We start from the raw sequence: 14,069 nt of genomic DNA on the forward strand, positions 1-14,069 counted from the left end.
TCCAGCATTTAAGCACATTTGGATCAAAGAGGAATCCTAATCAGGGAGATATTTTGCTCTGGCCACAGATCTCTCTGAAGCCACTGGGAAGCATCTGCAGAGGCTCTGGGAGGACTTGGCTGTCACCCGTGCCCAGGCACTGCAGCAGGGAGTTGGCTCCTGGAGTGGTTTCCTTTAATTGGGAGGATCGCTCACGTGCAGAGGAGCAAATTAAAATCCTGGGAGCTTGGCTCTACAGAGAAGCTCACAGCTGGCCAGGGAATCTGAGGGACTGACACAGAACTGGGGGCTTCTTTAGGTTGGAACAGGACTGTAAGGTCATCGCATCCGGTCATGAAGGCAGCACAGCCAAGGCCACCACTAAACCGTGTCCCCAGGTGCCACATCCACACGTCTTTTAAATACCTCCAGGGATGGTGACTCCACCACTTCCCAAGGCAGCCTATTCCAGTGCTTCTCTAGAAGCTTCTCCAGACCCTTTCCCAGCTTTATTGACCTTGTCTGGACATGTTCCAGCACCTCAATGTCTTTCTTGTAGTGAGGGCTCCAACACTGAAGTCAGACAGGATTTGAGGTGCAGCCTTACTTGTGCTGCATAAGGGGGACAATCACTGCTCTGGTCCTGCTGGCCACACTACTTTGGTGAGCAGGAGGTATCACTTGTCACCCCCTCCACTGCCCCATGGAAAAAATTCCTCTCCAGACACCATGTTTGCCTTTTCAAGAGTGCTTGCCTGGAGAGAAGAGGCTCCCCAGAATACGGTGTCTTACCATGGCCTCTTCCAGCATATTCTGGGGATACCACAACCTGCCACTCTGGGTCTGTGCCTCCAAGCTCACTTCTCATCTGTCTCCCCTGTCTGCAGGATTCCCGTAATTCCTCCCAAGTAGATGGATAAGATTTTGGATGGGAAGGGTCAAGGTCCAGCTGAATCCAACAGAACCCCTTCCTCCTTCACCCTCACCCTGCCAGGCCTGTCCTTTGTGGAGCTCAGCTTTGCTCCTTCCATGATAGCAGACATTTCAAGCACTACTTTAAAAAAATTAAAATAAAATTGTCCCAAAACTCTTTCACTCCCAAAGCTCCTCTTTTTCCTTTCCCAGCAACTTTCTTTCTTTAAATTTAAGATGGTGCTGGTCACCTTTGCTCCAAAAATACACAAAGCTGCTGCATAACTATTTTCCAAATAATTAATCTTTCCAGTGGAATAACTTAAAGCCTCACGTTTCCTGTTATGTTATACAGCTGCAATTTGTAACAAGAGATCCCGCGCTGAGCTACATGGGCAGAGGGCCAAGGACGTGGCACTTTACCTACACAAGAGCCCTACATAAATAATCCTTCTCTGCATGTTAAACAGTTAGGTACTGTTCAGTTCAAGAAAAAAAGGAGATGGAAAACAAAAGCCTTTCTTTTGGTTGTCATTTCACAGTTTGGAATTAAATTTGCAGTGGTAATCTCTTTTGTTTCGTAAGCTTCGGAGGCTGGGACTGCACCTTCTCCACTGCCAGGGACATACATGCTCAGTTCCACTACCAATAGCTGTTTTATTGATTAATTCACATGTCACACAAATATTTTGTCTGCCATAAAATTTACAGCCTCCTGTATAACTGGGACCTCAAGATATGCCAAGTATAAGCAGAGTAATCCTTACTTCTCTGCCCAAAACCAGGCTTGGGTGGAAATCATGGGAGATGGCCAGAAGATAGAGGATGTCACTGGATGGGACAGCCCTTGGAGGGCCACTGGAGCCAGGCATAAATCAGAGCCACCCTGAGATGGTGAGAAAGGATGCCAGGAGCTGCACTGTCCCCTGCCAGCTGCAGCATGGGGACAGCTCTGAGGTGAAATGAAACCTCCCTTGGCAAACCTTCATCCCTCCTCTGCCTGGCACAACACGCAGCTCCCATCCCACTGGAATTTGGGGGTCTGGCCTCCCCAAATCCCTGAGTGTCTCTTGTCATATGTGTTTCACATATCCATAATAACAGCATCAAATGCAGGGCTTGGCTGAGGTCGTAGCAGTGTTTATGGGTGTTATAAATCATCATCAGAATCGTGCATACTGCACTTGTACTGTCAGGATAACAGTGAGAAGGACTGGGATGTGGCATAAATCAGTTGTAAATTGTTGTCTTATCAAATTGAGGGAAAGGATTTCAAAGGCTTTCAGCAAAGGCAGATAAGCACAGTGCGTGCATGCTCATGGATCAACCTCCCAATTTCATCCCTGAAGATACAAGTAGGAGCTTGGTAGAAGTTTGCTATGGGATGGGAAGGTCTGAAACATTCAGCACCCAGCCTCCTGTGCTGTCGGTGGGATTTTAGGCGTCATTCACTTCCAGACCTCTAAGCACACTCAAAGCATCTATCCTGTGGTTAATGGGACTAAGATGAGGGACATGAGGTGGGATGGACCGGAGGATGTGTCCCTTGTAAGAGCAGGTGCTGCTGCTTGTCTCCTCTTTTTGGTGAGGAGATGAGGGTCTGAGTACAGAGAGGAAAAAATCACAGTTCACTCAGCCCAGTGAGGCAATGAGCCTGGAAAGATTGCTTCCAGCGCCTCCCAAATTTGAATGACACTCCTATCTCTTTTGGGGGTTACCATGAGACTTCCAGGTGATGGAGTGGTCTTGCTGGGAGGAGTGAGTGAGGAGACTGCAGGCTGTGGTTTCCCTTGGCCCACCCATGGCTTGTGCTCACACTGACAGGATTAACCCCGGGTGATGAGCGAGAGCCTGGTGCCCATGCCAGGACCAGTCCCAGCTGGACAGCTTTGCTGCCCTGGGCAGAGCAGCCACAGCAGCTGCAACGTACAGGAGCAGCCCTTCACAAGGGAAACAGTTTGAAATTAGGCAAACAGGAGAACAGCTTCCAAAAGGCATGAAAATGAGCTCGTTTCATGCTTAGAATAACCCCATTACTTCAATATCCTGAATGAATTATGCCGAACTTCCCATGGATACATGCACGCGCGCAAAATCCCCCTTTGGGCTACTTAACAACAGTGAGAAATTTCAGAAGCAGCAGCTCCTGAAAAGAGGGAATTTGAAACAAAAGTGTTCTTTGGAGCAGAACTACAAAGTGTGTATCATTGTGCTTTGATATTTAGAATGGCAATTGTTCTTCTTATTGTGAAATATATTTCTTTTGTACCAGCAAATCCTTGAAAAAAGCTTAATCTGGCACACATTGTGCATTAGGAAAATTCTCAAATTAAGACCTCTTTAAGACACTGATCAATGCCGCGGTGAGGAAGGCCAAGAGGCAGAAAAAAAAGCAGCTCAGAGAGGGAAAATTACTTCCTTCTGGACAGAGAGGGCTATTTATTGTAAGCAAGGATGGGGGGAGCTTACACGGCATTATGAGAAATGTTGTTTGTGACTTCACTTCTCCTATGTGAGAAGGTTTGCACCCAGGTAAAGCAGCTATAGAGGTAACTGTTCTTCTAGAGTGTTTCATGTTCTCCTCACACACGGGTGCTGTCAAACTCCGTGCAACCTTAAGAGCTTAAAAACGCCCTTGTGAACTTTTTTACTTCAAAGCACAGAATAAAATGCTGTACTCACATGAAGTCCTTACCTTTTCCCCATGTCTGCTCTTGGTTGCTTCTCTACATTTGACTAAACCACGAGTCCACTTTTTTCATCAGAGTGATCCAAAAGACTGTGTGCCACCTGGAAATGACTTTGGGTCAGCACAACTCTTATTAGACATCACAGTGTCCCTACCAGCAAATTGGCCCAGCCCTGGGAACACTTCTACCCTTTCTTGCATGGAAGAGACACAAATCCAGAGTAAATTTGTATATACTTTTCCCACCATTTGCAGGAATTTGTAGCTTGGATATCTTCTCCTAAGTTTGAAGCAATGGGTGGTAAACCTTGGAGAAGAAATGGAAAGGCCAGAATGGGAGATCACATATGGCTGGGGAAAAGAACGTAGCAGGAAAGGTGATGAATTGGTGAGAGGAACAAGCAAGCAACCAAAAAGTAAAATAAACTTATAGAAATATAGAGAAGTTCCAGTGAAAGGGGAAAGAGAAACAATCTGGGAATGCCAGGCAGCTATGTGGACAGTATATTTAGTTGAGCTACTGACACTGGTGGGGAAAGTGACAATTGCAGGGCTTAGATCTTAATCCAACAAGGGAATTTCAGCATGGGCTTATTTTTAGACGTGTGAGTAATCCTCATGATTTCAGATCAGAAAGGTAGATCCCAGCTGGTATCATCCTGTTGCCAGTGTGGACCTCACTGTTAGAAAAAAAAAAATGTTTTAAACCTCTTTTAAGCCACATTTTATTTTCCCTGAGAAAAAAAAATGCATACCCAAATTTATTTGGATTAATAAAGACATGGAGGTGGCTGTTGTGAGACAGGGAAACAGGGTTTGGGGTTTCCTGGGGGCTGAGGCAGGTCTGCCTGGGGAGGCTGCTCCTGCTCCGGTTGTGTTTTGCTGAGAGCAGGCAGAGCTGGAAAAGCAGAATGATGGAGTCACTTCTGGCATGATGGAGAGAGCAGCAGGACATGGGCACCTGAGACAACACATCCTCAGGAGTGGGGCTTGTCTGGTGTAGAGAAAACAGGGCAGGTCACTGCTGTGCCCACCCCAGGCTGTTGAAACCTGTACAGAACATGGCTTGGGTGGAAAGGGAAACAGAAGAGCGCATCTAAGGGTGAGCCCAACTCGAACACTGAGCGCACAATTTATTGTATTTACCTTTTAGATGAGATAATATTATTGTAGTTATTTATTGATTGTTTCCAACGCCACTGTCTCCTCTTAAAAGTCAGACTAGACAGTAGCTTGGTATAAAGTATTTTATTCACTGGATTTTAGAGTGGTTTCTTTTGGAGGGGGAGGCAGGATTGCTAGTTCTTTCTGCATCCATGCTTTTAAAATGCTCTCAACAGTAAGTGTTTTGAAGCTTCAGACACAGTGATGTTTGGAGTGTCCCAGCTTCAAGTGACCTGTTCCAACATGGAGATGGTCCTGCTCTCTCTCAATGACATTTTATCCCTTGCTGCAAGCATTGCAGTGTTCCCTGAGACAGCAAAGCCCACCACGGGCTGTTCCTTATGTGCCACTGATTTCCACTGATACCAAAAAGATTAACCACAACCTCATCATCCCCTTTTGTGCTGGGCTTTGTGCTGGTTGTCCTGGTTTAGGGCAAATTTGGGAGAAAACCTCCAAAGGGGTTCCTTTAGAAAGCAGATTCAAATGGCCTCTCCCCCAACTGGTTCATGAAAAGATTTCCTTGGAGAAAAGTGGAAAAAACCTGTTTCTTTAACAGCATTCAGCACAAAAAAATTTAACAATATTAATCAATAAAACCCCTTGCTGCTCCAAAAGAGATGACAAACTGAGAAAGTCCTTTCCATGGGTTGCAGTTCAGCTCACTAAGTCTCTTATCAGTCTCTCCGATGCTGGAAATGTGTGGGCCAGGCCTGGCCCAGTGGGCCACAGGTGCAAGCTGCCACTGCTCTGCTGGGTGTTCAGTCCAGAGCAGGTTTAAAGAGGTGCAAAGAAAAGGGAAAAAAGAAAAAAGCAACAGTCTAGGGAACTTCTCTGCCTCAGCTAGCTAAAGCTAACTAAAAGCAAAGGAGAGCTCTGTCCCGCTCTGTCCATCCACAGACAGTAGAGTCCAGGAGCAGGATGCGGGGGAGCAAGTGCAGCTCCTGATAACAAACTCTGTGCTTCTTCTTCCTCCCCTTTGCTCTTGGAACCAGTCTTAAAGGTGCAAAACTTATTTCTGGGCTGAAAAGACAAATGGGGATTCAAACATCATAAAGTCACCCCAGGACACTGGTAAACCTGCTGGCTATTGAAACATCCACAGAAAGCTGCACCTCCTCCTGCAGAGGCTGCACTTAGCCAACTCCACACGGCTCCAGAGCAACACCACCTTCAGGGAATTTAGGAAATTTGGATGCCTGAAGGGGTCTCAAATTGCTGGGTGCAGTGTGATGTCACAGAGAGATGGTTCTTCCACTGGACATTGATGTGGCGTTTTTGGGCCCCACAGAGAGCCACAATTCTGGGAGAAATCACCACCTTCCTTGGAAAGGAGCACATCTCAAGGCATTGGCCAATCAGAAAGACCTGTGTCTGCCTGCCTGTGACCTGGCATCTTCTGCTTAACAGGTTGATTTTTAGCAAATAGACCCATATAAGAAGAATTTGTCAGCAGGTTACTCTGCTTCTTTCCATTGGATTGTCGCGAGACACTTCAACAATGTCCCATAATTAAGAATTTATTTTGGAAATGGGTGGAAAGCAGTGAGATTTGGCTAGTCCATCCTCATCCTTTTACCAGTGACATTGTGGTTCTCTGAAATTTAGGAAGTTAAGAAAAGATAAGGATAACTCCATTAACTGGGCTCCATCAAACATACATCAAATTGCCTCCAAGTTTGCCAAACATTCCAAGGAAGAATTAAGGAATACAAAAGACATGGAGAAATGACTGATATGAAACAGCTCAGATGCTCAGAAAACATAGCATTGTTGCAAAAAACAAAAACAAACAAACAAATAAAAACCAACAAAAAAAGTGCGGGGGGGGGGAATAAGTGCAGTCTCATTTTGATCAGTATAAAAATTCATCCCCATGATTACACAAGCATTTTATACTGTCTTAGATACAAGTTCTGTGAAAGAAGTGCTTTACCATAGCTTGCTGCTATGGAGCTGAGCAGGAGCTCAGGAAAGCAAGGGCCAGGTCCTCTATCACTCCAGTCCTGAAACTGGTTTAGACAGCAATGGTTTAAAAGGACCAGGCAGGAGCAGCAGCTTTATTTATGGGAGGGTGGTCTCCAGTGGTGTGGAGTGATGGTGACAGCGATGGGAAATGTGGGCTAGAAATGCTCACTAGGATCCCTGAGACTTTCGCCTTTAGTCAGCTTTGAGAGCAGCATTTAAACCTGCAGAGGAGGGATCACTGAGTGGTGGCACTGAACCAGCCTGCGCCTCTTGCCCACCTTTAGCTCCTCTGACCTTTTACTACGGGGAGAGGAGGAGTGAGGTGGGCGAGCAAACAGCACAGCAGGACTTCAGAAATCCTCCCAAGGTCCAAGTCAGGAGAGACACAGACCCTGAACACCCATTTATTCCAGTAAGGAGCATTTATCAGTGCCAACCGGGCAGTGGCGAGAGCAGGAACCAGAGCACGCTTTGCCACACTGGGGCGAGGCGAGGCAGCTCGTAGGGACTCGTGGATCATTCCCCCCTTTACTCCCCGAGCCTGACTGCGGCAGGCAGCGCTCGCCCCCCTTTGCAGCTCCCGGCCTCCCGCTCCCGGCTCCATCCCCGCCGAGCCCAGCTGCTGGGCTCGGGTGCCGCCGCAGCTCCGCTCCCGCTGGCACGGCTGCAGCGGGGCCGGGGAGGGCCCGAGTGACGCACCCGATTGGTATTAGAAGACTTCACTGGCTATTTATAGGCCCCCACCGACCGCAGAAAGCTCTTGGCCTCGCTTTTTCTCCCTGCCTCCCTCCCTCTCGCTCACTGGCTTTAGCTCAGCACAGGAGGGGGAGCAAAAGAAATGCTGTCAGTAAACCAGCGAGTCCAAGCGCGACATTCCCGAGCACAGCAAAATTTCTGCCCCTCCGCTAGTGGATTCAGTCTGAACAAATTATTTCCAGCATGCCGGCCCTTCACTCTGGTGTTCTTTCCTCCTTTTCAGCCTGGATTTCTTTCTCGTTTCGCTGCTTTTTTTTTTTTTTCCCCTCCCTCTCTCTCTGCGCAGTTTCACTTTCCAGTTCCTGGCATTGGCTTGGCCGTTCCTCAGCAGGGCTGGATACACACCAGAGACGGGGAGACCTCTCTATTGAGCTTGGCAGATTTCCCCAGCTCCTGCCAGGAGCTTCCCTGTGTGTCTCTCTCAAACACCCAGGCTGAGGCCTGACCCTTATTTTGGCCCAGGACATCTGATGCTCTCCTGACTGCAGGGCCGGGCTTCAGCTCCCACATTCACCCTCTGAAGGACAAACCCATGGTCCCCACCCTTGTCGCCCACGTCTCTGCAGCCCCTGCCCCGTTCCTGTGCTGGTGGGTGAGTCAGTGAGGACTAAGCGGAGCTGTGGATGGAAATTGTACCTACACATCGACCCTGGGTGCTCCTTCAGCATGGATAACCACAGCAGTAAGTTTTAAAGTGCTGTTGTTGCAAAAGCACAGTCGGCTCCAGTTTGGGGCAGAGGTGGCATTTGGAAATGTGAGTAAAAAGTTCAGTACACCTGGATGCGGGCAGTGAGGTAAAAACAATGCCTAGTGTCCACAGCAAAGGCACTGATGGAGAAGTAAAGCCATCTATAATCACTTCAGTGAAGTGAAAAATAGAGGTCACTGGAGGTGCACATCCATTCTGTTTTTTAACAAAACAATGCTGATTTTCACAATATTTATTGTCAGAAGCATTTCTAACAGAAACACTCCCGTCTGCATGCAGGCCCTCAGGTTTACAACAGAGGTAAGAGAGGATGACTGTGGGAATTAAATCTGGAGCAACCTATTCTTCTGCTTTCTCAGTGAATTAACCATTGCCCCACCTGAGAGGCTCCATTCCTTGCAGCTCCATCAGCACTTCAGGGCTAAAGCAATCAGGGGGTGGGTGGGGTGTCTTCTCAGTCTTATCCTTGAGTAAATCACTTTATCTCTGTTTTTGTATGGCACCCTGCTCCATGCTTATCTCTGTGGACTTGCAGGCCCCAGGGCGCTCTCCCACTGCAGGGCAGGATGTCCAGCACCAACTTCAGGCACATCCCCAGAGGGCTGAGGCTCACAGAAACGCTGGCAGACAAATAACAGGGCCAGGGTCTTTCTCTTTGGACAGGAATGGCACACCCAGCTGGAAATAGCTGCTCCCAAAGTTAATGCATTATGCTTTTCAAATTTATTATTACTTGTAATATTTACCATGTCCAGTTCTGGGCTCCTCAGTACAAGAGACATTGAGCTCCTGGTCCAGCAGAAACAAAGTTGATCAAGGGACAGGAGCACCTCAGTTCTGAGGAGAGGCTGGAGGAACTGGGGCTGCTCAGCCTGGAGAAGAGACACTGAGAGGAACCTCATCAATGTCTGTCAGTGCCTGCAGGGAGGGGCCAGAGCATGGACCAGGCTCTGTCCAGAGGCAATGGGACAAGAGGCAGTGGGACAGTGGGGCAGGAACTGAGGCTCAGGAAGTTGCACCTGAACATGAGGAAGAGCTTCCCTGTGCAGTGCCCGAGCACTGGGACAGATTGCCCAGAGAGGCTGTGGAGTCTCCCTCGCTGGGGATAGCCAAGAACCATCTGGACACCCTCCTGTGCCGTGTGCTCTGGGATGGCCCTGCTTGAACAGGGAGGTTGGATCTGATCGCTGTGGTCCTCTCCAAACTGATCCATTCTGTGATTCTGTAGCTCATCGAAATGAAGATACAAGAGATTCACTTGAACCTGGGGCTGGTGCTTAACATTTAGCCACAGAACCAAGAGCATTCATGACAAAAATTACTTTTTCTTGACAAGCTTGTCCCTTTGTAACTTTCTGATCCCCTTTCTAAACCTCAATGTGAACTAGACTCTTGCTAGAGGTGTCTTACTCACAGCTGTGTCATGACCAGGTCATCTGGGATGTGTGGGACTGAAAACTGCGTAAGAGAAAGGAAATTATTATTCCTTCTATGCAGTTTCTTTAGAAGCTTTACAGAACTGTGTTTGCTGTGTCTGCCGAGGTGAGCAGGCTGCCAATGGTCAAAAACAAGGAGATGGGAAGGGGATGGGAAGTGTCCTGGCAAAGGGAAAGCACCCCTTCTCATCTGACCATGCTGGAAGGTCCATGGTGTGGTACTGAAGAGCCATGTAGCCCGTTAACCCCTCTCCTCACACTACTTCTCTGCAGAGCTGAAAGCCTACAGAACCTTTTTCAGTACATACGGATTCCCCTTGCCACAAACGACAGCTGGGACACTTCATTGTTGCATCCTTCTCAACATGGAGATGCTCTAGCCCTGAGAACTGCATGGTCATGCTGGAAAAGCTGGATAAGCCAGTAGCATTTCAGGATGCCTCTGGAAGGCTATTTTAAAAGCAGATCAGAAGCAACAGCCTGCACAGGAAAATTTTGATTTATTCCTTAGTTCCTACTTCTTCAGTTTTGGAGAGGCACATTCATAAACCATAAAAGCAAATTATCCCTCCACCGACAAAGATCCAACCTTGACCTTTCTGCAGCACAATTAAAATGTAAAAGCATTTTTGCCATATGACTAGAATTGTTCCTTTCATTTACACCTCATTTTCTGCCAGCACCAATGTGTAAGGTGGTCATGACTCACAATAAATGTCTGGTAGTTCTCCTACAATAAAATCCTGATTTTGAGGGACTTCCAACTTGAGCTGGACAAAAACCTCATAAGATGCAACTTACTCTTGCATTCAGCATCCTGGTCCACATACAGCTTTGTTTCCTCTGATTTTTGTGTGTGAAATTTTCTCACACTTCTCAAGAAGTAAATCTTGTTCTCATGGATCACACAAAAGCAATCCTGCTACAAGTACCTGACCCTTGGCATTCAACAGAGGAATGTGCTTGATTCACTGCTATCATTTATGGTATTTTTGCCAGTGCTGCAGTTGTCCCACTCCATTCCTAAGCAGGAAAAACCACACAGGCTCTGCCTTGGATGGGCTGCAGTCAGATGACAACTGGTAATGCTGAGATGCTGCAGGTGGCACACATGGCTGGAGAAGTTTGCACACAAGCACCCATTAGGCATTTCAGAGCTCTACATAAAAGTTCTGCTAATTTCTACAATAAATGCACAGGGGGCAAACTCCACATTTCACTTGCAGTTCAAACTTTGGACTTAACACTATTGTATTTTAATATACTAAATGTCATGTGGCTTCTGGTAGTGGAATAATACAAGCAACTCAATGTGTTATGCATTCATGGACTAGGTTGTAAATGTTTGTAAACCAGGCAATAAAGCTGTACGAGCAGAAGCATTTAAAAGATAATAGTGAAATAATTTGAGTTTTAAAATTATGGGAGAAGTTGGTGTTTGGCAGTGCTGTGTGGGTAGATAGACACTGGACGGCTGAAAATATTATAGAAAACATTAGAAACAATAGAAGAACTCAGCCCAAGGTGAACAGCAGCTTACAATTGTGTATAAATGACATGATTTAGGGATAAAACAATTCAGATTTTTTGCCTTTAGATAAAGGCAAAAAAAAAAAGGAGGGTCTGTTTTCTTGCAACAAGAGCTCTGGATCTTCTGGTCATTTGCAAAGCAAAGGGATTGGGAATGTGATGCTAAACTTTTGGAGAATGCAAATGAGCATGATTATGTGATGGTAGTAATGACATTAAACTTAAATCTCAATCTGTCAAACAAGACAAATTGTTTGTCCTGTAATAAACCAAATACTTTTCACATAAGTATTTAGAAAGACAAATGTAATTTTAAAAAAGCAGGCATATTACACTGGTATACCTTTGTTCCCAGTTCTACTTCACAGAGCAATAGATCAGAAGCACCCAATATCTAAATGAAATTTATAAAAAGGCAATTATCTCTGTTTCAGCACACAGTATTGTTATTTCTTTGCGAAATACAGATGGTTTCCAAGAATCGATAAACTCATTGCAGCTGGACAATGTTTATAGGCCTGTGGCAGAGGATGGTTTCCAAAGGAATTTAAATATTGCAGGGAGTGGTTTTATATTCCAGGGCCCCAAGTTTGCTTTCTGATAGCGGTTCGGTTTCACTGTTGCTCAAGAAAGAAGCCCTCTGTTCAAGAGGGAAATGCAGAAGGTGTGAAGTGAACAAATAAAAATGTTCAGTTCTCCATGCCTGGCACAGCAGAGGACTAGGAATCAGGATGGCAGAAAAGGAGACAAGACTGGATGAACAGCAGAGCTACAAATCCTGAACAAATCAGACACGTAATACTGGTTTGCATTCCCAGAATATAAATTAACACCTGGTAAGATGACTGTTTTTGAGATAGAATTTTGCTTTCCATGAATACCTCTAAAATGGGCTTAAAAATCTTTCCATAAACATTTCTAGCCACTAATCTAATTGATGGGAATGTGTACAAAAAGTAAACATAGATGAAGGAAATTCACTGCTTTTATTCACTTAAAAGTGAGTATTTGCAGGTTTTTAAAGGTATTCCCTAAGGTCAATAACTAACTAAACAATCTTATTTTGTAAACAGCTGTGGTGCAGTAAAAAAGCCAGGCTCCAAAGGTCTTTGTGTGAAACTATCAACAAAATAATCAACAAAATGTTCAGAAGAACAAATATTTTTAGCAACATGATATACACTTTCTGATGCCTCCTAGAAAATGAAGTTTATGTGAGCAGGGCAGCTGCATGGGATCAAAGATTTCTGACTGCTTGGGATGTGCATGGATGTGAGCAAAGAGGGATCAGGCCATCTTGCCAGACCCTGAATTGATTCAGACTTTGAAGTTTCAAACCCAGGAGCTTCAGGGGAATTACTCCCTGCTCACAAGGGTGGAAGAGCTGCATCAAGCCCCCGGGACCTAGCCCAGCTTCAGGCACACTGCACACCTCAAGCAGACCTGCTTGCCCGATCCTTTTGCTCTGTGTTTTGTGGTTTGGGTCTCTCAGGTGAAACCAGTGCCAAACCCATGACACACTTCCTGCAGTTTTACCCCACACACAAATTACAGGGGGACAGCTGCTGGATCTCCGAGCCAGGACACCAACCATCCCTGCAGAGCTGATCCTGGACAACAAGGCCCCAGTTCACCTGTGAGCACGCACAGCTTGGTAGAAATGCTGTGACTGCCAAGCCCAGCCTAACTGTGGAGCAGCTTAGCTCTGGTCAGCTGAATCAAGCGCAATCCTAAGCAACCAAACGTGCAAAACCCAAACCAAACCGCCTCAGAGAGAAATCACCTCTGGCAGGCAGGCTGCATTTCCAAACTTTTCTCTGTAGCTGTGAAATTGAGACTTTAAAAGTAAAAGCCTTCATACAACTGCTGCTTCCCTGCCAGCGCTGGCCCTGAAAAAACCCTGCTGCATATTGGGAAAGCTGCAGTGCCCTGATGATATGAAATATTCCCTCGGCTGCTGTCTCTGGAAGGGTGTGCAAAGCCCCCGTGGCAGGCTGTACAGCAGCACAGACTGCTTCTAGACTTTCACCAGCCACAAGCAATCGTGCCCAAACTCACGAGCTCAGTTTCTGTGTCAATTCTGTCAGATTATTGCTGCTAAAGAAGGTACAGCTACCAAAAGACAACTGTGTGCCCTGAGATTCCCACCCTTTTCAGTTCTTTGCAGAGGGGTATGTGTTTGTATATGGGTGGGTTTTTTTCATCTATCATTGAATGGTGAATGCTCTGTTCATCATCCTGTTTGCCAAATTGCACAGGACCTGATGCAAAGCCCTCTTTAGGCAGCGTTCACAAGCCTCCAAGCTCCAAGAATGAGTCAGTGTGAGCCTTGCTGAAGGCTGCAGAACCCTGCAAGTATTTTAACCTCTTGCTAATGGGGTGGGGGGAAGATGACAGATCCTAAATTCTCTGCTTTTGCTAACAATTTAAAGATGGTGTAACTTATAAACATCCGTCATTATTCCTACTGATTAGTTGAAAAGAAAATCTCAACCCCACCATCCTTTTTTTCTTCCATTTTTATTCTGACAGGATGGCTTTAATGATCTTGTTTTCTTTCCCTTTCATATTACAGCAATTTGTGTACTGTCCATCCTGGATTTCTTGCAAGACACTATGGCAAGGATGGCAGAAGGGGGGCTTAGATGCTAAGACACTAATCAGAGAACCTTTTTTTGGTGTATGGTTTAACAATTCCTGCTTCAAATGAGGAACTGTGAATTCTCCCCTCCAACTCCCTTGGATTTCAAAAAAAGCAAGCAGAAAAATACTGTAATTAGTCCCACCATTTCCAAAGCGAAAAACATGAACAAATTATTGCAGGTTACCATTTTTCAGCTCTTCAATTACTGTGGATGTCAAAATAAGAAAAAAAAATCTGTATTTATAGCAGTCTGTTGATGGAACAAGTTTTTACAGCAAACAA

The sequence above is a fragment of the Fringilla coelebs genome, assembly GCF_963513975.1.
Source record: "Fringilla coelebs genome assembly, chromosome: 3".
NCBI lineage: Eukaryota > Metazoa > Chordata > Aves > Passeriformes > Fringillidae > Fringilla > Fringilla coelebs.